General features: G+C 40.4%; 1 protein-coding gene and 1 long non-coding RNA gene across 6 annotated transcripts in view; one reads left to right on the top strand and one right to left on the bottom strand.

Annotated features, from left to right (window-relative positions):
* The window catches only part of FLRT2 (fibronectin leucine rich transmembrane protein 2), a 62,824-nt gene extending 40,030 nt beyond the window's left edge, over positions 1-22,794 (bottom strand). The window contains exons 1-2 of one of the 5 annotated variants that reach the window (XM_088057675.1): positions 22,460-22,794; positions 21,074-21,991 (exon numbers count right to left, since the gene is read on the bottom strand). The gene's annotated coding sequence lies outside the window, so the exon portion shown is untranslated. Of the gene's footprint in view, positions 1-17,309; positions 17,426-17,446; positions 17,710-17,908; positions 18,009-21,073; positions 22,316-22,459 lie in introns of those variants that run through there. The other 4 variants (XM_088057676.1, XM_014250013.2, XM_088057678.1 and 1 more) reach the window with 4 other exon arrangements.
* The window catches only part of LOC148184018 (uncharacterized), a 38,468-nt gene continuing 31,842 nt past the window's right edge, over positions 18,188-24,813 (top strand). Inside the window, exon 1 of the long non-coding RNA XR_015772916.1 lies at positions 18,188-18,467. This is a non-coding gene — a long non-coding RNA (uncharacterized LOC148184018). The remainder of the gene's footprint in view (positions 18,468-24,813) is intronic.

The following is a 24,813-nucleotide window of genomic DNA, read 5'->3' as shown; positions in this document are numbered from 1 at the left end:
ATAGTATCTTTCTACAGATTTCCACAGAGTGTGATTTCAGCTACTGGCTGCACTTCAGGTCACTTCTCCTGTGTGAACGTGGTTTCCTGACCTGAATGGAAATTTAAACATTTTCAGGGGTTTAGTAATTAAGGCCTAAGGATATAATATCTGAAAGATATACATAACAGACCGTATGAATAGGTGCCTGGACAAAAACTCTACCAGTGTTCACTTGACTCTCACTGCTATTTCAGTGCCTTGGGTTCTAAATTACCTAAGGCTCCAATTGAAGACAATCCTGTAGTCAGTGCATTCTCTGTCAGAGGAGAAGATAGGAATCCTATGGTATGGCTCAACTCTGATCAATCAATTTTGCTATTCCAAATGACCAAACACAGTTAATTAATTTATCATAAGCAGTGAGAAGGTTTCCTTATGCCAGCTCCGCCTGCTCTGCCACTGCAGACGTATTTTCAACACTAATACATCAGTGGTTGTCAAAGCTAATTCCATCTGTGCCTAGAAATGAGCTTTACATAATTTCTTGGAGACTATATATTAATTTTTGCTTTTAGAAAAATATCCTGATGTTCTGCTTATTTGAGACAAAAGCTAAAAGAGTAAAGATGCCATTCCAGCTAGTGGGACAAGTATCATGATTTTCAGTTTCTCAAAAAATGCTCAGCATTTCTCATTCTTTTTTTGGATGATATCTGGAAACAAGCATGTTTCAGAAATGCAGTTTATTAGGTCTGTAAAGAATTTGAGCCTGCATGTTCCAAGTGTATATGGGAAATACATATAGATATATTGAATCCTGGTTTTATAAACTTTCTTTAGATCATTTAGGTTCAAACTAGTTTTTACATGGTTTTGATTAAAAATGTTAAGATGCAGTACTGAGCCTGAATCATACTCTGAATTTCTGTGTAGTAGCTTAGATTCCAGGTGCCCATATAATAAATTCTTGTCTCCCTTTGTGATGCATTCTTGTCTCAGCGCCCATGTTCTACTGAAACAGGAAAAGAAATACATCCTTTTCCAGGTGGCTTGTAGGACTTGACAGTAGAGCTAAATCTTGTAATAAAACCACAAGTTAAGCTTTTTTATGTGGCCATTTATTGGACAGATGCTCCTTTGCATGACAGGGAAAGCATAAAGACCTCATAAACATATTAAGAGTTTTAGCAGCTACTCAATGTAGCCTTAATTAACCATAAGGGACATGGAAAAGGTAATCAGAAGAAGTTACCCTGTTTCTTTGATGTCAGTGGGAATTATCTGTATTGATTTTTCTGAAGGACAAACCATCACCTTTGACTCTAGGAACTTCAGTCACTTTTATTAAAACAGTGAATCTTAGCTGTTTCAGTGCTATTATGCCACACAAATACCTAAAAATACCTAAATACCTAAAACATCCAAATTAATCAATTGCCTGTCACAATGGACTGGTATTAAATTTCAGGGGTTTCTGCAACTTAAACTTGTGTTTAAGACACCAAATAAATAATTCTGCATCACTTTAGATATGTCATTCCACCAAATCAAATTGTTTTATTTTAAATTTATTTAAATATTTCTAAAATTTTCAACCAATTCTGGACATAATATGGGAAAGAAAACTTATGACTGTTAAATTTAGGAGGAATGGATTCCCCATTAATGTCTTACATTCTCTTTAATTTTTTGTTATTCTGGAAAGGTAATCAGATCAGATCATCAGACTGTTCTTTCTTCTGTTCAAGTCCTGAACCAGCATAAACAATCTAAGAAAATTATGTCAGTACTGACCAACTGAGGAGCAGAGCTGCATGTTCAGAACACAAGAGTATATATTCTAGCATCATCAGATACACTGAATATTGAAACAGTAATTGGATGCCATATTTCAGCCCACTGGAGCTCGCCCAGTATGATATTGCAGCATTTTCTCTTCAGGAAACACTTGGGAATGAAAATTTCACATATATATGAGAAATTGCTTGGATAAACTGCATATTACAAAAAATTATTCTAACATTCTTTATTAGGGAAATTAGTTTGGGAAGTTCTAGCAAAGACAAGTTGTGCAAACCAAGATGTTGGAGACATGCAAAAAAGCTTTCCCTTGAAATAAATATTAATTCCTCCCATGTCTCTAGAAGGAAACTGGTTTCGACAAACTGTATTTTGCCTCTATTTCATTTAATTATTCGCATCAACATTTACCAAGGGGGATTGGTCTTTGCTTAAATTCTCATTGCATGCCAGACTACCTGCTGCCTGAATGAATAACATTCTTATTGCTTTTATTACTTATTGCTGTTGTTTTTTGGACTTTGCAAGCAATACTGCTGCAATTTAAATTAAAAAAAAAAAAAAAGTCACCATGAGAGAACTTGATCTTCAAAAACAGCTTTTACTTCTAACTGTCTCAGATTTATATTTTAGGCCACGCTAGGTTTTGAAATTAATCTTTCCCAAAAAAGCTAAAAATATAAAGGTAGTTCTTCTTAGTCCTTTCAATGGAAATAGTTGGAAGAAATTTCCACTGAAAGAAATTTATTTAGGTATGTGAGGAGACCTTACAAAATGGTTATCATGTTCAAAACTTATCGACTTTTACTGGGATTGAAAGTATGCAGAATTCTGAAGGACTTCACCTCAGCTGTGGAGACTGCTTCTCAAATTTTTTTTGATCTAACTGGAAACAGAAGGAGCCAATGTCATATGCAGCATGAAACAGAGGCCTGCATTTCACAGCACTAATATCTTAGTCACTTTTGGGAGAGAGCAGGAAGGTAGGGGAGAAATTTAAAAAACTTCTATTGTTTTAGCATGAAATGACTGTGGTACAAGTGCATGATTCTTAAGCTTTGGGTAAAAATAAAGCAATCATAGATACTGTTGAGTAAGTAATGTTTTTAAGCAAGTAATTTTTAATAAAGTAATGTGGAGTTAATTGTAGCAAAGCCCCAAGAAGTCAGCTATTCCTGCCTGGAGATATCTGTAAAAGTGATATATACATATGTTGCAGTCATGGTCTCTTTGTTACAGTATTCTTCAGATTTTTGTTGTACTTTATGGAAAGCCTTACAATGTCCTTCACCTATACTCCAAATTCATTTATTTATATAGAAAAGTCAGATATTTTGAAGCTGCAGTTTCATTAGGAATCATCTGATTGTAGTAGCATTTTTAATGTTTGGGCTGGAAGCAGACAATTGTTTAGTTCAGTTTATTTTTATTATTCTCCCAGGCCCTTCATGTAGCAAAATGGTGATACATACTAAGCACATGTAGGAGCTTCTCTACAGGATGGCATACTAATCATCAAAATAAATCAAGAAGCTCTACTCAGTGTGAAAATTTAGCTGTTTGTGGAATAACATTTTTTTAGTTTATATTAAAAAGCAGTGGGTTCTTTTACTTGTCTCTATTACTTAGTATATTTAATGAAAATTTAACACACATGAATTTAACACACAAATGAATTTTTGAACATGTTGTTTGGACTAAATATAGTGCTTTTGATTGTATTTTAAAAAGTGTTGTGGATTTTTGCAATTGCTTTTTAAACTACTATGGATATAGGTAGCATGCACAAATAGGCAGATCACTGTAGCTGCCCATTTGATTTGTCAGTGTACTGTTATCTGTATATTGATTCATAAACCACAAGCACTCTCTACTTCAGACATTTCAGGTCTGTACATGCTGTGTTTCTGATTTTTTACAGCTCCAAATATGTTTTGCCTGTCAATTGGTCTGATACAAAGATGTTCATCTTCTTTCTGTTTTATCCTATAGGGGAAGATTTTAAACAAGGATTAAGTCCCTTCATTTTCATTTATGTAGATGTAAAATAATTCCATATTTTAGAATAAACTTATATTTATACTGGAGAAAAATCTGTGGTGAAAGTGTGACCAGTCATACTTTAGTTTTTGCTATTTCAGGTTTTACAATTCCTTTTCCCCTGTTGGTAATGATACATCATCAGAAGACTTAAACAGTGAAAAGTTATGAGAAAGATCCCACTCTATTTAAGAGCAGGAATATGAGATATAATGTTATTTATTTCCCATTATTTTATTTGCAGCATAGCAATTAATTTAAGGGAGAAGTTCCCCAAATGACTGTCAGCAATTATAGAACACGAGTACTTATTTATAATAAGGAGACTCTTCCTCCTGGAAATTGCTTGAAAAGCAAGAAATACACTGGGATCATGAATTCGACTTGCGTAATTACCTGAGAGAAAGGAAGAGGAGATTTTTTTCTTGTCAGATCAGTTCTAATCTCATTTTCCCACTGCTTAAAATGACAGCTTTGTACTGATATCTATTAGTGAACCTGTGGACTCCTTCCTCTCTGATAAGAGATGTTAAAATAGATGGAATCATAGTACGATGAAAATGCAACCCTTTAATCTCGGTGGGAAGACCTAGGTATCAGCACGTCTAGGGCTTTAAGCACTAGAGGTTACAACAGAAGGGCAAAGTGAGGGAGAGGGAGAGAGCAAGGGTGGGAGAGAGATGCTGTATGTATCATTTCTAGAAGAACCATCCATTGGGAGTAATTTTTAAAACATTGTTATTTGCAGTTGGAATATGAAACACATTTGATGTCATTTTGCTAATTCCTTATCTAGACTGTGCATGTGTATCAAGTCAGTGGGGTTATAAGCATGATCGATGCACCCATAAGTTACTGTGTGTACAAACCACTGCCCTGAATTTCATGATCAGAAGGGAATTTAAAGATTTTCAATTCTGACTGACCAGGTCTCATGTTGTTGAGTATTAATAATTCTCTGCATGCTATAAAGACATGTAATCTTATTGAACATCACAGAACACTTTTGGAATGGCAGCTTTCACTAAAGTTTTACATATTGACGTTAGGTTAATACGGTGATGAGCAGAATAAGATCACATAGAACAGAATGCAATGTGGCTCATTATTATTCACTTTGTTTTATATCTAGTTCCAAAATATTGTACTAGTTTCTATAAAGGAAACAATGACTAAAGAAATGACACATTTATTATCAGACATTAGCAGCCTCTGGGGAACTACTGAAATTTGTACCAGAAAGAGGCCACTAAATCCTGAATGAGAAAACATCACTGGTTACCAGCTAGCAAAGTCTTACTGTAAATTCTGGAGATAAATATTCACTGCAACGCAGCAATACTGGATTTTCTCCAGTAACATTACAGAAGTTGCCTCATGCTTTTCTTATCTTTCTTAGACAACACCACCATCAGAATATGCACAGCTATAAGCCTAACTGAAATTTAAAAATGGAAAATTGATAGAGGATTTCTGTCATTATCCTCCCTGCTCCCGCAATAGAGAGCTCCTGCAGCAGGAGAAATTATTTAATTCATTAAAATGGAATAGTTCAAAATTTACTGCAAGTGGCAAAAGTCCACTGTTGCATTGATAAAGCCATTATGTCTGTAGTCCTGTAGCAGAAGGGGATGACAGTTAGGCTGGTAAATATTTTAGAGCCATATTGCATGCCCAAAATGGTCACTTGCCTGTGAAAATCAAGCTACATTAGTTATAGCAATGGTGGAGTGCATTAAAAATGTCACGGAAAACATGTCAGTCACAATGGGCACAGCAATTGCTATGAGATGGATATAAGGATCATAACTGCAGTATAAAATAGATGCCTCAATAAATTACTGCACAAATGACTCTGAAACTCCAAACTGTGTGGCAAATAACTACAGCAGCGCTGTAGACCTGACCTTAGGCAATTGCATGCCCAAGCATTTCCAGTTAAATCAAGAAAAAAAATATTTACTTTGTGTGAGAGATTTGAAGAGCAGGGTCCTCTATTGATTCTGAGGAAGCCAGGGCACAAACAGCAGTGTCAGCTCCCAGACTGCAATCCTTTCCCCTTATTGTTTAAGAAGGAAGGCTGGCCTACAGTCATGGCTCTAACAAGGAGCTCAACAGAGAAGTTTTCGGTTTTATGTTGTGGATAATTCAGCTGTTTGAGCCCTGATATACACAAGTGCTACTACACATCTAATATCAAGCAGCTTTCTGAATCTGCGTGTGATCAAATGCTGTTCTTAACTCTTCCTCCTATCTCATGTTTACATTCCCTCTCTTTATGTCAAGAAAAATACTGTAGCGTTTGTTTCTGATAATGTGCTTTTTACGAGGACTTGTACAGTGTGTCTGAGGCTCACGGCTGCTGTGTAAGAACAGAGGAAGAAGAGCATGTGGAGGTCAAAGAGCAGTTTGTCTTCCTTACCTAACAAATCTTTTCACTTCTGGCAAGGGCTGGAAAATAAGGCTCTGTTAATAGTGGTAGGTTTACCAGAGTCTACCTTTCACTTTATATAGATCACCAAAGACTATGCTTGAATTTCAAATAGTAAGAAAAAATTTTGTATTCAGCAAGAGAAACCCTGTGTCATTTACTCCCCTTGTAAGTTTTTTTAATATTGCACTTTTTTGTTATTTCTTTTAGACTGTTAGAAAAAATTAATCAGAAACTGTAACACTGTTTCTGTTGTCAGGAATGACATGTTGACTAATTTCTTACCCTAGTAAGGGTATTTTTATTTCCACTTGTTCTTCATTTGTCTGAATTGTCTAATAGGGAATTTGCTAATTTGACAAAATTTGAGTTTTCTCCAATTTCCTAAAATCAATTATTTAAGAACATGTTTGGCTAAATTTTAGTGCTCAGGAAAAGGGAAGGCAGATACCACCAAGCAAATCATCACACACGAGTTCCCTGGCACAGTTCCACTGAAGCAGTTCAGTCCCACACCTGTCCTGGAACTATTCACAGAGCTAATCTATGCAGTAGTTATTCCCGTGTGGGCAACTATCCATGAGAGGCTTGACTGAGACCAGCCAAATTCATCTGCCTTGTGTTTTATTACTCACAGGAAGCTTGATCTGAAAGAATGAAGGGCTAACATGTTAACTCATACCGTGCCATTTTTCCACTGAGCTTTTTTTTTTCTCTTTTTCAGTTACAGTATCTGAATTCTAGTCAGATTCTTTACTGGACTTTCTGTGAGATAATAAGTAAGCAAATAACTAGAATTACATGGTGCTCCAAATATTATTGCTACCACAATACTCATGGAGAAGGCTGACACTGTAAAAAAAATTACACACCCTCACTAAAAAAGCAAGGACATATATCTTTAGTATAGCCTTCACCATGAATTATCTCCTTCCTTCATATAAAGGGCTCAGACTTGGTGCTAATGCTGATTGTGGGCATTTGGTGTGCCTGGGGGAAGAGAAATGCCAGCCCTCCCATATGTACACTCACAGGGAGTTTCTGCAGCCACTGCTGGTTTAGTCCTCAGTCTGCACCACTTTTATCCCCTGACTGCAGAAGCCAGCGCTGAACTCTGCCCTGCCTTCAGCTGCAAGAGGCAAAAGCATACTGCAGACCACAGCCTAGAGTTTGATCAATGTTTGACCTAGCCAGTGATTTAATCAACAGGACAGCGTGAATGCACTGATGATGCAGAAAAAACATCACAATTCTAAATGTTACAGCACACAATGAACATTTTCTCCATCAGGTTTCTTACAAACAACAGCAATAAAGACCCGCTTTGGTGCCATTTGCTCCCATGGCACTGTCCACATTGCTCCCCTAATTCAATCTTTTTTTTGTCACATAAGGGATCTCTAATCTCTTTCAGATGGGATGTCTAAAATAGCTGCCAGGATCTATATTATATACTTTAAATAACAAATAATATTAATTATTTCCCCTTGATTTATCCACATAAACACACTTTCTGTGAATAAATCCATTCTTGAGAGGAAAATTTAAGACTAGTTTCTCACTGACTGCTTTATACATCCCATCTTTACTCTGTATTTTCTTATAGTCAAACTATAGCATAGTTTCTAAAGATACAGAAATGAGAACACAGAATAATATTAATAGGGAATAGGCTAAAGAACAACAGACCTACAAAAACAGCAAGGGTTCTGATTTAGATATAACACTCTGAGAAAACATTAACTGTGTGATAATTCAAATATGCCATGCCCACCACAGAAACAATTAGGGGAATGCAACAGATCCTTTTGTCCCATCTTAGCTTGTCCTAGAAGGTACACTGTCCTGCTTCTCCCTCTCATGGCAGTCATTTTCTTCTCAGATGAATAACACCTTAGGTGGCTAAAACTGTGATCACTAGAAAATTCTGATTTTCTGTTGCACATAAACTTATCTCTGGACTTCATTTGGTCTGGACAATTTTGATTACTCACTTCCATCCTATTTTTCAGCTACTTTCTAGTTACTTTCCCTTTCAAGCTTTTATCTTTCCTTGGCACAAGACTTCAATACTCAACTTTCAAAAATTACATGAGAAATATTTAAATGAAAATAAAAGCTTCTGTGAGCATTATTATTTCAGTTTTGATAGTATCTTTAGGATACTTGTCCTCAATGCACCTGACATGACAGACATAAGAGGATGAACTCCAGCTTAAAGATCCTTCTTAGCTGAAGAGCTAACTAAAAATTCTGATTCAGCCTATGCTGTCATATGTATTTAAAAAGTAGAGACAGTGAAAGAGAGAAATAGGAGAGTAGAATGCTGCTACCAGAATACAAACACATGTCAATTAAAGTACCCCAGACAGTGGGAAGGTAAATTTCATAGCAAGGTTCCAGGTCTTTTTTTATTTCCTATTGTATTAAATAGGAGATAATCTTTCAGCATGGCACTGAAAGAGTTAAAAAGTTTGCCTTTCGACAAGCATTGGCTATCAATCAACACAAGACAATATACAGTGCTATATTTAAACACCCCTTCCCAAGATTGCCAAGTGTTTTTTCACAAGACTTAAGCAGCCTGCGAACCGACACTGATGTTATCTGAAATTTAGAAGTGTTTACTCTCCTAGTGCTCAGAAAGGATCATCTTTCTGCAGCTGGTTGCCTATACTAGAGGATGCCTTCTCTGGGTCAGCGCACGCATAACCAGACAGTCACTCAGCAGCTTGTAAAATATGATTGCATGTGAGATATTGATGGCCTAAGGGAAGTTCTGAATATCAGAGGTTCATAATTAGAATATCTATGCATTTGATTCAATAGAGTTTCCATCAATGTCACCGACATGAGTGGTTATGAATTTCAGAGTCATCTCGGCTCATACGGGCTGATTTATGTACTTTCAGTTCTGGACAAATGAAGGGTGAAGAGTTAAAACTCTTGTACCTAGAGACCTCCTTATCCTTTGAAGGGCTCTGAAATTTATAATTGCCTCTCCTGGTACTCAGGATCAAGCTCCACACTTGGTAACTCATGACCTATTTATGATCATGCCATCTATCCACTTTCAGTCGTTCTGTCCTCTTATCTGCAAATCCACAGTCACACCATGTAGGATGTGTGGATCTGCTGATAAGACATTTTTGCAGGAAAGAGAATCTGGGCAGATCAACAGTTCTGTTGCCAGAGCTGCTGGCAGCAACTCTAACATCTCATTTATTCCAGATTTATAAAGATCCACTGTGCTGATCTGAGAACAGAGCTCAGCGTTTGACTTCTGTGATAACAGACAAACCTGTATGTGGTACTAAATATAAAGATAAATAGATAATGATAAAATTATCCAGTGTGGAACAGAAAACAACCATCTTGTTAGCTCTGAGATTTCCACAGCTCCTGAACTGTGGGCTTGAGAGCCCTTTGATTTTGCTTTTGGGTTTGTTTTAGTGGGTTTTGGTTGTATTTTTTAATTGTTATTTGGTTTTCTATGACAGAATTTTACTGGAATTATACATAACTAAAAACTAAGGTTCTAAGTTATCACACAAGAAAGGATACAGAACCCTGCATCCAGAATTTAAAATTAAATCAAATTTCAACATTTTTCTTAAGACTGTATTGAATGGAGTAATACTTGTGAAAACTGTCTTGTATTAACTGTGGAGGGAAAGTACTAGAGTAGAAAACCAAACAAGCTAGAAAAACTCATATAACAGTTTACATTTCAAAGTTCTGCAGTATCAGTCTTTGCCCCACTACCTAGTTAAATAATAAAAAAGGAAGATGTTAACTAAGCTTCAGGAGGAAGCAGATTTTGTTAAATGATCTTTTGTTACTCTAATTCTCTTGAATATATCTTTTTGTTGGTTTTTTTCTGTATTTTGTGTGTGTGTGTGTCCCCAAATGCATGTATTTCCATGTTTATCATTTTAAATACACGATACCACATGAATAAAAAAGATTTTAAAAAGGAGATTTTTATAGGGTTCAACGTGGATAAAGGAACTAGAGTAACATTACTGTCATGCTCTGCCACAGATGTTTAGGCATCTCTAGGCAATTATAAGGGACTTGGCTGTGTCTGTGGCATTCAAAGTGCACATTCTTAAAAGAATGAGAGGTGTCCATTATGCTTCTTTCTTTCCTAAGTATTTCCACAGCTATAATAGTAGACACTTCTCTCCATGAGTGAAGACTGTAATTCTGCTGCACTACTGATAAACAATAAGGTTTTGAAGTTAGTCTTGTTACAGTGAAAGTAATTTCTCAAATAATAAAAAAAGGCTTCTACTGGCAAACTGCATTTTGCAATTTGCTGTTGAACTGTTCAAGAGGCAGCTCTTCACTGAGCAGCATGGCACAGGGCCAGAACGAGCTATTTCAAAAATCACTGTTAGGCATATACCAATTTGATACACAGGATTTAGCAATATAGAGAGAATCACTGTCTGTATGTGATCAGGTTCTGTTAAATTTTAACAGTCCCTCACTGTATACTCATCTTCAGTGAGAGCAAATTTGTTCTCAGAAAACTAAATCTGTTTTAAAGAAGGAGAAATTTATCAGGCTGGATAATAGCATGTTTTATTTGCTTAGTTTACTTATTTGGTTTTGGAAATAAATTTTCAGGGGGCAGTTAAATGATAAAATATTGAAAAAGTTTAAATTAAGAAAGAAAATGCTATGAGCATATTAGAGAGAAAAGTGTGAGCTGTTGGTTAGTCTTTCCTGTCTTTTCTGTCTCCACTTTCTCTTCTCCAATGAATAAGGTGGGGGCTTGCAGTAATGGATCTGTACAAGATGATGCAATATGAATATAGAACAGTAATATATTTCATTGGAGTCCTACAATCACCAGATCTAAGATAACATCAATTCAGGTATCAGAATGTTTCGGCTTTTATTGGTTTGGGGTTTTTTTGTTTGGTTGGGGTTTTTTTTTGTTTTTTTTTTTTTTATTTTACATAACAAATGATGAAACTTAAGAGCAAGTTATAAACTGATATAGCTTAAGAAATAATGTGTAGTCTTGGAGCATTTGTGACTAACTCCAAAGCTAAGTGGTTAAAGATAAGAATAAGGCTAAACCTAGATGATCCAGTGAGATGGCCTGCGAAACCAGACGGACAAGACTGTTAAATAGGGTACATTTAGTTGGATGCAAATCTCTCAATGACACAAGAAGCACCACCTAGGAAAAACTTCCTAGATCACAAATGAAATTATAAGGCACTGCTAACAAATACTCCTTCATTTAGAGACACCTGACATGGTTTCAGTTAGTATTTAAGGCATGAAACAGGCTCACTGAAACTTCTTCACTTACTGAAATCATAATTCATGAAATGATATGCACACACGATGTCTTGTCTACAGATAGTTTTTACAGAAGTATAGGCTTTGTGCCTGTGACAAACACATACACAATCCTAGTAAAGACACAATTCTAGTAAATTAAATTACTTTTACCTACATAGCTTGTTTTCCTGTACATGTGTGAAGAAGCTGCTATTAAAAGCATATATACATTAGGATAACCAGAGACATGCTGTTGGGGTTGTATCATCTTCAATTACAGCTAAATGACATCACTTTGGGTATTTAAATCATTACTCACATGAGTAATACCTAATAATGAGAAGAGTGTCTGTGAAATTAACTTGCCAGTGAAAGAGAGAAGGATTGAGTCTGGAATCAAGTACAATAATTTTAAATACAGTTCTTCAGCTGTGAAGCTGTATTTCATAAGCACAGATGAGTTTGCTACAGACTCTTTCCATTGACCTCAGGAGCAACACCTCTTGGGAGCACCTCAGCTTTTTTACCCTGTATAGAAATTTCCAACACACTGGATAAAAATACACCTTTTTTCTTATTGATTAATTTGATTTGAAGCTCACCAACAAAATTGATTTTGAAGTAATTTTAATTATATACACTTTGGAAGGTCTGAGGGAGATGATGAGAAAGTCACAGCCACCTATATATGTAACACATACAAAAACTGTATATATGTGCATGTACATATATATAACCTATATTTCCTTTTCAAAACTGCATATTACTTCTCATGTTCTTTGAGTATGATATTGATTGAAATGATTTTTTGGTGTCAGCTTCCAATGACATTGTAAAGGTCATCTTTTTCCTCTATAGGGAAAACATACAGGAAATCTTAAGAGAAAGAAATATTTGTACCCTGAACCTACAGGTCTGCAGCTGATGACCCTGTGACTGCAGTTTGACCATGTTTCGGTCCTCTGCAGCCTGTGAAGAGGGAAGACTGTGCCTGAGCATCACGACAGCCCCCCAGCACTCCCAGGATGTGCTGCTGGAGCACTTTCCCACGCAGACAACCCTTCCAGAGATGGTGTCCCTTGGCTAACTCCTGGGGAACAGCTTGGCCAGGTAGGAGCTGCTAGTGCAGCACTGCAAGTACTGTAAGAAAAAGCTCTGCTCTTTAGTTTAATTTGACCTGTTGGTTTTGTGAAGAAATGACAAAGGCTGCTAGTGAGAACTGGGAGTAACACTGCAGCGCACTGATTTCTGTTCTTGGGAGGTGCTGTTGAGGCTTTTCATCCAGAGATCTCACCATCCCTGCTCTCAAGAGGTCATGTAGTACTTCCATATATTTTACAGTATTTACCACAAGAGAAGTGTGTAGCATCAGCCTGCCCAGGCCTTCCTGAACACAGATGTATATGACAATGAATGTCTTATAAATCAGATATGGAATTTCAAAATCTTTTGTTTGTAATGCTCCAACAAGATCTCAGACATTTAAAAAATCATGAAAATTTTGACTGAAGATATTTTTTGGAATTGTTTTAGTTTAATTTAGACATCAAGAAGGAACCAGCTTGATATCTATATGAAATTTTTAAGATAATTAGATTACCAATGACAACTTGGACACTATAAAGAACTTTGTCCAAAGAGCAGAACTTCTGTCACTTCCTCCAAACCTTTTCACTGTGATATATTCAAAAATAAATGATGATAAAGGGAAATAAGTACTGAATTCTGTGGCTCAAGGTATGTCTCTGCCTGGGCCAGGATTTCTGAAAACACAGTGCAGACCATCACAGTAATCTACAGATTATTTTACTTCAAAATGTTTTGACTGCAATCTTTAATCCAAAACCGTTGCATCGAATTACAATGATAACTTATATTGTGAATAGTTAGCTGGTGTTTAAGAGTTATGAAAATTGCCTGTTGACTTGAAATCCAGGCCAGAATATCATCTGTGACATCTAATATTCTGCTTAGTAAGGGACAGATCCTACAAAGCACTGACCAGGGCCTGTTGGAAGCCGGTCACCTCTCACCTGAGGCCAAAGTAAAGCCATCACTTTTCACGACCAAATCTGGCGATGATCTGATCCTGTATATCAAAAGATTTAGGTTTTTTCCTGAAAGGACTTAGCAATTTCGAAGACAGTACCTTTGAATGATAAACAATTTTCAGTGTCATATGCCTTTTTAAATACATCCTTGCATTAAACTTGGCTATAAAGGTTTACAAAAAAAAACCCAAACCAAATAAAATAGTCATATCTTGAAGTAAAATATAAAGAAGACTGTTTCTAGGTAGAGTTGTTTCTTTTAAGAAGGGAAACTTTACAGACCTTGCTCTGCATCATGAAGTTTTCAGGAATGCTGAATAGACCATGATGGATTTGTTTTAAGTCATGCTAGTATTTAATTTTGATGCAGTTCAAGGGGCCACATCAAAAGAAGGAATCAAAGACAGAAAAAAATCAAACAAACAACCTGTTAACTGGGAAAATCATCAATTAATAAAAAAGGAAAGGTATAAGAAGGTCCCAACACCTTTCACCCGTGGCTGAAAATATCAGATTAAATTGTAGTATTCCTGGGGCATATTGTTTGATGTGATTAGAATATAATTTGTTAAACAGAGTAGAGCTTTTATTTCAAACACTTCTTTCCTGAGTATCATTGACAGATTAAGGTTTAGGTTTGTTTAAAATAAATGAATAAAACATGTCATCATTTTAATGATGATCTTTTTGTGGTTGTTTTTCTTTAAAAGAAGTCAGTAACTTGAAAGGTGTGGGTTACACATAGCTGTAGGGAAACTGAAGCTCATATCTTCAGTGTATATTAAATTAGTCTTTCAAAAAAATAACAACTTATTCTACTATATTATTATTTTCTACTTTTTTTTTTTAGTAAGAGAAAAAAATACAAATATTTGTTTAAAAAAAATAAAATAAAAACCAATTTTTATACCTTTAGGGCAAGTTCCAACTCCTTTGGTTTCTTGAGGAAATAACTAAAAAGGTTTGCAGAAAGACTCCTAAAAAGACTGCCCAAGGGGGAGGGAAGGAAACACCTAAAAACATCACATTACCAAGCGCTGAGGTAATCAACTACAATCTGAGAAATGTCAAACAGTGGTATTCATCTACTCAAAGATTTTGCTGATCAAGTCCTTAACTGCCATTTACAATCACTAACTAAAATATGGAATATAGTTGTGGATATAAACAAGAGGCAAATTAGTATTGGAAAGCTGGGTTTAATAATCCACTAAAAGAGTCCATCTGTTTTATAAAGACCCTTTTTTCCTTGATCTCTGACATGTATTCTTAATATGGACAGCACTGGATTTTTTTATTTATTTTGGTTTTTTACATTTTTTAAACACCCTGCTACTATAAACTCTACTCATAGAATATCTGATCTGAGTGTTTCTCTCAAGTTTCAATTATGTAAGCACTAAGGGGCAATAAAATTGCACACAGGTTTAGCCTGCTTTAGAGTAAGTATTACACCATCAGACAAATATAAATGCAATTCCTTTATTACTGATGTTCAATAGCACTGGTTACTTATTTTTCTAATTTTTGCAAATATTTATCATATTATCACTGGAATAGCTGAAACACTGAAAACACTTTCATGTTTGGAACTGGAGTTCAGTTTTGTTTTCCTGCTTAAAACACTAGAAAATCATATTGTTTGCAATGAATATAAGATAGATAACCTAATAAACTAGGTGATTTGCAGGTGTAAAAGACTAAAACAATCTATAGCCTGTGTTTCCAATCCACTGTGGTGAAGGGAAAAAACACCATTGACTACACCCTTTTCACAGATAGAGGTCACTAATGGACTGGATTTGAATCTGCCTAGTGAAAGCCTGAAAGTTACATGAAAGTATCCTAGACAAAAATGAACTCTTTTTGAGATTAAAGAGGTAACAGAAATGATTAAGAAACAAAGCTCTCACCTTTCTGAAGAAAGTATTATCTTAAGTGTGCCTTCTTTCTAGTCCTTTAAATAGACAGTTCAGTGCCGGAAAAGCCTCACAGTTGTACTTGTTTCGACTCCTTTTTGTTTTCTTCACTTGTTAAAACTATGTCTCTCCTTCTCTGCTGCAGGAAGGGTAGGGAAGTCAGCCCTAATGACATCCCACACTTTAGATACTGCTATTTTAAGCAGTTGAATGCAAGCACATTCTCGATTCTTGAAGGAAAGCATAGCCTATGTAATGCAGATTCCAACTGGAAGGGTGTAGGGTTGCGCAAAGGAGATATGTCTACATCCTAAATCAAACTCTCCAGCAGGCCAGGATATAAATGTGACTTGTAACAGTGGCTCAAATTAGATCCAGACTTCCCCAAGCCAAACACAGATAACATCACCTTATACAAAATATAGGGTATACTTGTGTGTGAGGAGCGACTCTTAAGAAACCTGGGTGCATTCCAGCACCACTTCTTGCTAAAGCCTTGCTAAAGCCTTGGACTTTGGAAATGACTGTTCTAGTCACAGTTAGTTTTATAGACACTCTATTTGCACAGTGCTCTGACTTGTTTTACCTACAGTACTCCAGGCCTGAACTCTCTTATCTGCCTTGCTACCATATCAGGACACAGAACAACCATTGAAATAGCTTCTTGAAATCTCTCCTCACATAATTTTCAGAAACAAGACCAACACTAGAATTCTAACATCACTTTTGTCACATAGAAATAATGACTTTGAAATCACATCTGTTATGTCTTTTTTTATTATGCAATGTTTAGATCTTTTTCATTATGCAAAGTTTATGTCTCAGTGATAACATTGCATATATCATCACTTTCAAAGAAAGGAAAGAAGGGTGGGTAGAGATATAGGTACAGTACCTTTTAAGAGTTTTGAAAAAAAATGCCAGGATGAACTTTTCTCCTTCCAAAAATACATATATTGAAAATCAAGTCATTAGCTTTGTCTTAAACTACAAATATATAAAGGTCTTTCTTTGGATAAAGACCATGTCAGTGAATGAAGCAAGGAATTAAGTCCATGGAAATTTGTGGGGGGTTTTGCATGGTTAGTTTGGTTCATTAAACCCAAGCACTGATCAATCTCAAGCTCTAAACTGGCTTAATTTCACTGCAAGCACTGTAAAGTTAGTTACAGTAAATAAACCTCTCTTTAACACACACCCTGACTTTCGGGGGAGGGGGGGAGGGAATGAATCAGAGAGGGAGAGGGAGGTAGAGAGGGAGAGGTCTGACTTGCTTTTAGTATGGTTTCCTGCTCCTCATCTAAGGAACCTCTCCCCTTCTATTTGGCTGAACGCTGCATTGCAAAAAGCAGTATCTGAAGAAGTATAATCAGTACCTTCCACACACAGTGCAGGAATTTACACGGATTTGTGCTTTGGATTTATTAGCTTATTGTAAGCCTTAAAACAGATTTCCTCCATTAAAATTAATTAAAAGCTCCTGTTGACTGCTTCCCACTCTGAAAAGAAGGTGGAGAATCTTACTCTCTTAACTTTACTGATTGTTTATTTATCTTTTTTATGGGGTTTAATATCATATTCAACAGCAGTCTTTTCAGCTGCTTGACTTCCTTTCGCGATCTCCTATTTTTTGTTCACACACCATCCCCAAGCACCCAGCCCCCCCCCCCCCCCCCCAAGTATTTATTCTTATTTTGTCAGATCCCAGTCAGGTCTCTGAGCGGCTCCTTTGTGTTCCTAAGTCTTGATCGGATTCTCTTAACCTCGCCCCCACCCACTCACCGCCAGTCCCGCTCCGGAGCTGCTGATGGGGATCTGACGGATCCTCCCGCCGGGCGCAGCTCCCGACTCTCCCCGTAGATTCCTTAGCACTCGCCAGAGCCGAACTAAGCCGACTCCCTCTTCCGAGTAAGGCTCACCTCTAAAGGTCCCGTTTCCCCGAGCCACCTCCCAAGCAGAGCCGCCGGTGCTGCTCACACGGGCTCTCTGCCCGTGCCCCTGCCGGAGGGGTAGTCCTCGGCTCTCCCCTCCCCACGGGGTGGGGGCCAGGCTCGGCACCCTCCCGGCTCGCAGTGAAACGCCACCGGGGACCCGGGAGCTCCCTGCGGCTGCCAGCGCCGAGTCCCGCTCCGCACGGCACTCACGGGCAGCCCGGGCACCCTCTAGCACTTGCCGCCGGCCATTCATAAATCCCCACTGGTGTGAGCCCGGCGCCGCCGACACGGGGCTCTAACGTGGCGAAGGCGGTGTTTCTGACACAGCCTGAGCCCGGCTCCTCAACTTTGCCATCTGGGAGAAGGCAAAGGGCACCGCGGCTTTAAATCGCCCGGGGCTAGAATTACCAGAAAGGAAAAGAGTGAGAAATGAAATCCCAACTGTACCTGGCGGTGTCTGGGAATCCCTCGCCGGCACCGATCGTAATCCCCCTCCGCGCCTCTGGCCCCCCACACCAAAACTTTGCCGCCGCCGCTCCTCGGTGGTGGCCGCCGCCGCCCTCCGCCCGGCGCCGCTCCCGGCCGGCCCCGCGGGCCCGTTCCCCGCCGGCCGCCGCCGCTCCGAGCGACCCCCGCGCCTCCCGCGCCTTCCTCCGCCCTTACGAGGCGGCGGCATCGTCCTACCCCCTGCTCCGCCACCTCCTCCTCCGGCGCGCAGCCCACGGCTCTGGCATTCCCAACGCACTTTCTCTCCTCGGTTCGCTCTCTCTTTCCCCCGCCGTTCCTCCTTCTCCGGTAAAAAATATAAACGAGAGGGGACCGCGGCTACGCTTGGTCTTGGGGTTTCTTTCTTTCTGGGTTGTTTTTTTTTTTTGGTTGTTTGCCTTTTTTTTTTTTTTTTTTTTTGTCTTTTTCTGTCCTCTGGAAATGATGAAAGGATCACATGAGGAGCAGTCACAGCGACCCAGGACCCTCGTAAGTCGGAGAAGGCATCGGACACATGTATGTGAGTATACGTGTGAGTGTGTGTGTGTCTGGCTCTCTCGAAGTCCTGCGCCTGCCTCCAGCCGGGATTGCAGGCTGATCTTAGCAGTAATGATGCCTCACATCTCACTATTCCCTGCTAATGTAAGTCGTGCCTTTTTTTCCTCCCTGCCTGACACCCCAGGGAGATGTTTACAGTAATGAATTCAGTTGATAGCCATCTCTCTCTCCTGGAGTCCCTCCCACATTTCTAGTTTAAAGAATGCTTGGAAGGCAGGGCTGCAACCTAAAGCTTTCCAAGAGGCAAAGTCAGGCTAGATTTTCTCTTTTTCTTCTTTCCTTATTTCCCTCCCCGTCCCCCCCGTCTCCCCCGGCTGCTTTTAACCCCTAGGTTGCTGAGGACAATTTAGCGAGCTCTATCGGCTTGGACTCGCCCTCTCCCCCTTTTTCAGCGATGGGAAGCAAGCGGGCGGCGCTGCCGGAGGGATGCACGGGCTGCGCAGAGCCCGGTCCCCGCCCTGCCTCACTCTGAGCCCGCCGGGCCGGCGCTGCGGGAGGGGAAGGTGCGGGTATCGCCGTCCTTCGCGGCGGGACTGCCCCGGCACCGCTGCTCCGGGGGCGCTCCGAGCGGATCGGAGCGGATCGGAAGAGAGGCCGGGAAGTGAGCAGAAAAACTCCCCGAGCGGCGGTTCTGGGAGATGCCCTCGCTAGCAATAATTACAGCCGTGCTCTCCACCAACATGGCGATATTTCATGTGCAGCCGCCGCCAAGCCCGCCTCCCCCACCCCCTTCTTTTGCTCTCCTTCCTCCCTTGCGAACTTTCAGATACGCAGTACCAGTATTCAACAAATATAACACAGAATAAAAGAATCTCCAACCCTCAGGGAAGAGACGGACCTCCTCCAGTATTCTGTCTGGTTTTCATCATCAGTCATAAAGACTTAAAAACCTCTGGAGAAACCGCCTTTTGCCCTAAAGCGGTAACAACACCCACTCCACCCCCCACCCTCCTATTTCTCCTGTACACTCAGTGCATATGAGAGTGTGTGTATGTCTGTGTGTGTGTGTGTGTGTGTGTGTGTGTGTGTGTGTGTGTGTGTGTGTGTGTGTGTGTGTGTGTGTGTGTGTGTGTGTGTGTGTGTGTGCCGGGCTGTCTGCGCTTGTTTCGGAGTAACCCTTCCCCCGCCGTCCAGCTCCCTAGCAGCCTTCTGCCTCGTCCTGGCAAGTCCACTTAAAGACAAAGCTATTTAATACCGAGAAGCACTTGAGCTATACGATACAGCCGTCACGGTCGGATGTGGGGTGTGCCAAGAGAATTTGCCTCAAACTCCTACACTAGTAATGAAAACGCACAGCGCAGCTTTTGCTGCGAGTTACTTTAAGAAACGGGCTGAGGAGGGACGGAGGAGAGGGAGCTGATCAATGCCATGTGTCGAGGAAACAGAAAAAGGAACCGAAATGCCTCGGAGTTGGCTTGCCCCTCACCCCTGGCTGCTCAGTGCCTTCTATTTGCTCGGCCGTACCTCAAAAGCTGAATTACTCGCTATTAGCTCCGCGCCTCCTTCGCCCTTCGCTTGGGGGGGCTAAACCACTCCCGACTTCAAAGGCTCAATAAAGCCGTAGCGAGGAGCCCCGGCGAGGGTCAGCCCAGTCGCCGTGTGCTCGGCGCAGCTCCTGCCCCCGCACTCGCCCTGCCCTCCACCCGCTGGCCTCCGAGGGGGCTCCGGAGAGTCCGGGTGGACAGCCCGGAGCCTCGCCGCCTGCTCGCTCGGGGGAGGAAGAGGACTTGTGCCCTCACCTACGAGGAGTGATGGGGGTGGGGAGCGAGCACGGACAGGGGAGCGCAGGTAGCCAGCGTTTCTCGGGAGACTCAGCAAGAGGAAGGGAATTAAGGACGAGAACCCGCTTCTCTCCCTGCTTCTCGCCCCAGGATGGAGGGGAGGCAGCCCGGGGCCCCCCGCTGGTCCCAGCCGGCCGGGAAGAAGAGGGTGTGACACCAGTCAGTCCCGCGGCCAGAGCCTGCATCCCCGCCTCGGAGCAGGAGCTGCTCTGTAGTCGAGTCTGCTCGCAGCTGCCAGCTGGTCCCGAGGGATGAAAGGATCAGGAGCCCCTTAGAGTACAAAGGCTAATGTTCTAGGTATTTTTTGACTTTTTAAGATCTTTCTTTCTTTATTTATTTCTTTGCCTCTGCATACTTTTCAGAGCTCTTATTTGAGCATGATTTATATATGCCTCATGAAGCTGATGGACTAGTGCATTTTCTAGCTGGCGAAAAAGACCCTCTCTTTCTCATGTTTACTCCACCTGTCCCTCTGTTTTCCACGTCCCCGATATTAGCAGCCTGGCGTCAGCACAGAAGGCAGAGCTGGCCATTGTCGATGGCAGGTACTTTTGCCCTCTGTGCCCCTAATCAGGGAGGAAAGTGGGAATGTTAAAAACTTCTGCAAGGCTGCAGGCAGTTGCCCTGCTCCGCAGTCTCAGAGGGATTAGGCGGAATTATCCCTGTTTCTCTCCCTGTCCCTGGACCCTCAACCAGACTATACTTCAAATCAGTGAATGGTACTCAGGACACGTTTTGGTCAAATAAAGATCGTGTCAATTCAGAAAGTGACTTAATCAGGCGTTACCTGCTCCTGCGGAAAGGGGTTCCTTCTCTGTAGGTCACCCAAAGCCCACCGGGTCCGGCAGGTTGAAAGGGGAGAAAGTGGCAGAACAGCTGGGCTCCAGCATGGTACTGTTTTAGGGATCACCACCGAGGTCTCTGTTTTCCATAGCTGCCAGTGGTCACCAACACCCAAGGTTGCTCTCAAGGAAAGGAGGAAAGAAATTATCTTCCCAAACTGCTCTCCAGCCGGTCATTTGACCCTGACACCCACTGATGACACTGAAGCACACCCCGTTGAAGCGGCTAAACGCCTCGCAATTTCCTGTCTTCTGTTCCCCCGGGCGGCCCCGGCGCACCGCCGCCGAGCGATCTTATCGCCGTGCCATCATTATTCACCGGTGACAACCAGAGATGCAGCGCTCCTAAGTGAGGGTGACAGATTTCAAACGCGGGGCTGCAGCGTATCCAGCCTCAGACATATTCTTCCTCAAACTTTGCCTAGCAAGCAAGTCAGTGGCTTAACCCTTTGCAGCTCTTTCTCTCGCCCGGGGACCGAGACCCCAGCAGCGGGGAATGCTGTTTTGAGGGGAACGCGGGACAAGACGGCTACTTGGCTGGAGATGGTTTATTACGTGCCGTTTTCTATTCTTGGTTATTTTCACTTGAAACAGATGAGAACCGCCAACTCCAGGGAGCAGATGGAGGGCTTTTCTGTGATTAGGGGCTGGAAAAATCCTCTTGGCAAAGCAGATCGCTGGGGACTCACCTGTGGTCCCTCTCTGTCACCGAGTCAGCAAACTCATCTGCATGGCACGAATTCCTCTCATACGCACATATACAGAGCTTCTGCACTTTCCCCAGCCAGGTGTGGTTAAAAGCACAATTCCAAAAGTGCCATTTCACTCAGATCTCGAGATTCAGCTCTTTTACAGGTTATTAACTACAACAGAGAAAGGAGCAAGTGAGAAAGAAACATATTTTCAGGAAAGAAAGAAAGGAAAAAATAGCCTTTTTCACATATGCACTTTGTACTCAAAGGAAATATTTACCACCGCCAAACTCCAGCTTGTCAGAACATGTTTCTTCCTAAGCACAAGAAACCTTAAAACTGAAAAAAAAACCCCATGTGCAATTCAAAGATGAAATAAAGTGCTTGAAAGCTTTCCAAAGTGTGTACCACCAGTCCAGAGCCCGATGTCAAGACAACAGGGAAATAAGATTAACAAACTCTATTGATTGCCTAGTATTCATTTTTATATATTTTCAGTGCATTATGATGTGTTTGTCACCCTTCTCTGCCCCAACCCCCCTAAAAAAATTAATAATAATAATAATAATAATAATAATAATAATAATAATAATAATAATAATAATAATAATAATAATAAAAGTAAAGGGGGGACACGACCTCTGGCTGCAGCTCCGGGAGGTCCTTCCAGAGCCCCTGTGGTCATGCTGTAGGAAGGCTGGAGAAGCAGGTAGATGTGTATGAATGGAAATTTCAGTGCTTTCTCCATTAAGTGTGTAAGATAAGGCTGGACAAGGGAGGAGAAGAATCCTACAGTAAGCAAAAGGACAGGAAAAAAAATATTCTCCTCCCACCCACATTTCTAAGTTCCGATTTTAAGCACAGCAGGCAAATAAAATTCTTCAAATGAAGAACCCCCGGCCACACTCAACCCTTCCCCTCCACGAAACTCCCCCAAACCTGACCCTTTGGACGTGGCATATATCCTTGTCCAGCCGGTGCCAGCAGGTGAGGTGAGCGGGGCCCGAGAGCAGGCGCGGCCGGTTCCGCGGGCAGGAGGAGAAGCGCTGCCGCAGGTGCGCAGCGGAGCTCCGCGGGCGCGGAGCGGGGCCGCCTGCACGTCCCGCGGTGCGGCCAAGGTGGCAGCAGAGCACAGCGCTAGGATGGACACGTCCCCCCTTCGCTCCTTCCAACACGCTCTGCTTAAAGCGCTGCACACCCCTTCCCCCTCTTCCCCGCTCCCCACGTAATCTTGGTAATAGTCTGATTACTTGGACTTTAAACAATTTTCCCCCTCACCGTTACCAGCCTATAAATGTGTCAAGGATGGATTTATTTATTTATTTGCTAGCAAACCGCTTTGCATTGTTGAAGAGCTGTAAACTGAAAGGAGAATATAGAAATATATTCTCTTTAAATTATCTCTGATCATACAAGATGGCTAGCCTGGAGTGATGGTCCACTGATCCATAATATAACCTCACTTATCTTATAGAAAATGTAAGATGGGATAACACTAAGAAATGTTATAGAAATGAAAGTGCCTTTTTAATATTTTTTTTCTTACGGCTATATTGTTAGATTGATTTCTGCAGCTTGCAAGAAAGAGGGTAAAAGGAAATGAAAATAATTTTGTAACTGGGAAGTTGGGTCTAAATCATAGTGAATAATTTCAATTTTTGTCAGTAATGTAAAATTTTACTTCAGGCCTTAAATTCATGCAACTGACAGAAAGGGAAAAAATCACTAAGTATATTCTTCATCAAATTTTGGAAAATCATCTTATTAAAAAAAGTTTTGAGGAAGGAAAGGGAAAGAAAAGGGGATGGGGAAGGAAAGAGAGAAAGGAAAGGGATAGAAAGAGAAGGAAAGGGGCAGAAAGAGGGGGGGAGGGGGAGGGGAGGAGGATGGGAAGGAAAAAAGGAAGGAACCAGGTGGACACAGTTGTAGAATATTGATGTTTCTTACATAGTTTTCATGCTGATGACAGTTGCACAAATGTAGATCAATCCAACCAACACTTGGTTGAATTTGATAAAATTAAGGTAATTAAAGTGGCTAAAATCATGACGTAAGAATCCAGCAGTCATTAAACATTGTTATGCGTTGTTTCTTTGTGGTTTTATTTGTTTTTTTAATGAATAGATAGGAGATGCAAAAATGCAAAGGAGAATAGAATAATGAGAAAAACTGAAATCAACACATATATGAAAAAATAATTTATGATTGACCTACCTACCTACCATGATGAATGGAAGGCATAAGTAAAACCTTCTGAATAACATACAAATAGCCAACATGAGTTTTTCCTTTCACATTTTCTAAGCATAATCATTAAGATCCTTTTCATTGTCATAGCCAGCTTTTAAAATAAAGGAATATCTTCCATCTCTGGTTCTGTCATTTCATCTTTATGGTTCTGGAAAAAATAATCCACGCACTTCTATCAGACAAACTCTTGCTTCACTATATAAAAAACACCTCAGTGAAAGTCACAGAGCATTCATTAAGTTTCCCCCTTCTGCATTCAGTGCTCTTCTTTTATTCTAAGTGGAGAAGCCTAGAAGGCAGATTATCAATCTACTGTAGAGAAAACATCCCTTTCTGATCACAAGGCTATCTACCCAGTCTCCCAAGGGAGCTCAAGAGCTCACTCATTCTAATTTTCTACTGATTAAAAAATCAGATTTATTTGTACTTTCTTATCCACAGGTTTGGCAAGCTCAAATCATTCCTTCACTTTTGTCTTTGTCAAGTCCATTTCTGTAACTTTTTGTATTTTCTAGGAGATAGTTACAATTATGACAGAGTGCCTCTAAATGATCAAAGAGGAGACAATTTTCTTTCAGCCCAATAAACATGAACGAACATTAGAATTATGAGAATATATAAAAGCTGGACAGGAGAACATTATTTTTAAAAGATTAGCCTGATCAAAATCTCTCAATATTATTTAAAGAGACAACATAAAAAAAGTGCTACAATTTATAATATAGACCATAAGGCTCATGGCA

The sequence above is a fragment of the Pseudopodoces humilis genome, chromosome 7, assembly GCF_049639895.1.
Source record: "Pseudopodoces humilis isolate 2021_Gansu_Grassland_sample_001 chromosome 7, ASM4963989v1, whole genome shotgun sequence".
Taxonomy (NCBI): Eukaryota; Metazoa; Chordata; class Aves; order Passeriformes; family Paridae; genus Pseudopodoces; species Pseudopodoces humilis.
The sequence above is the reverse complement of the archived record's forward strand: the minus strand, read 5'-3'. Positions and strand labels throughout refer to the sequence as shown.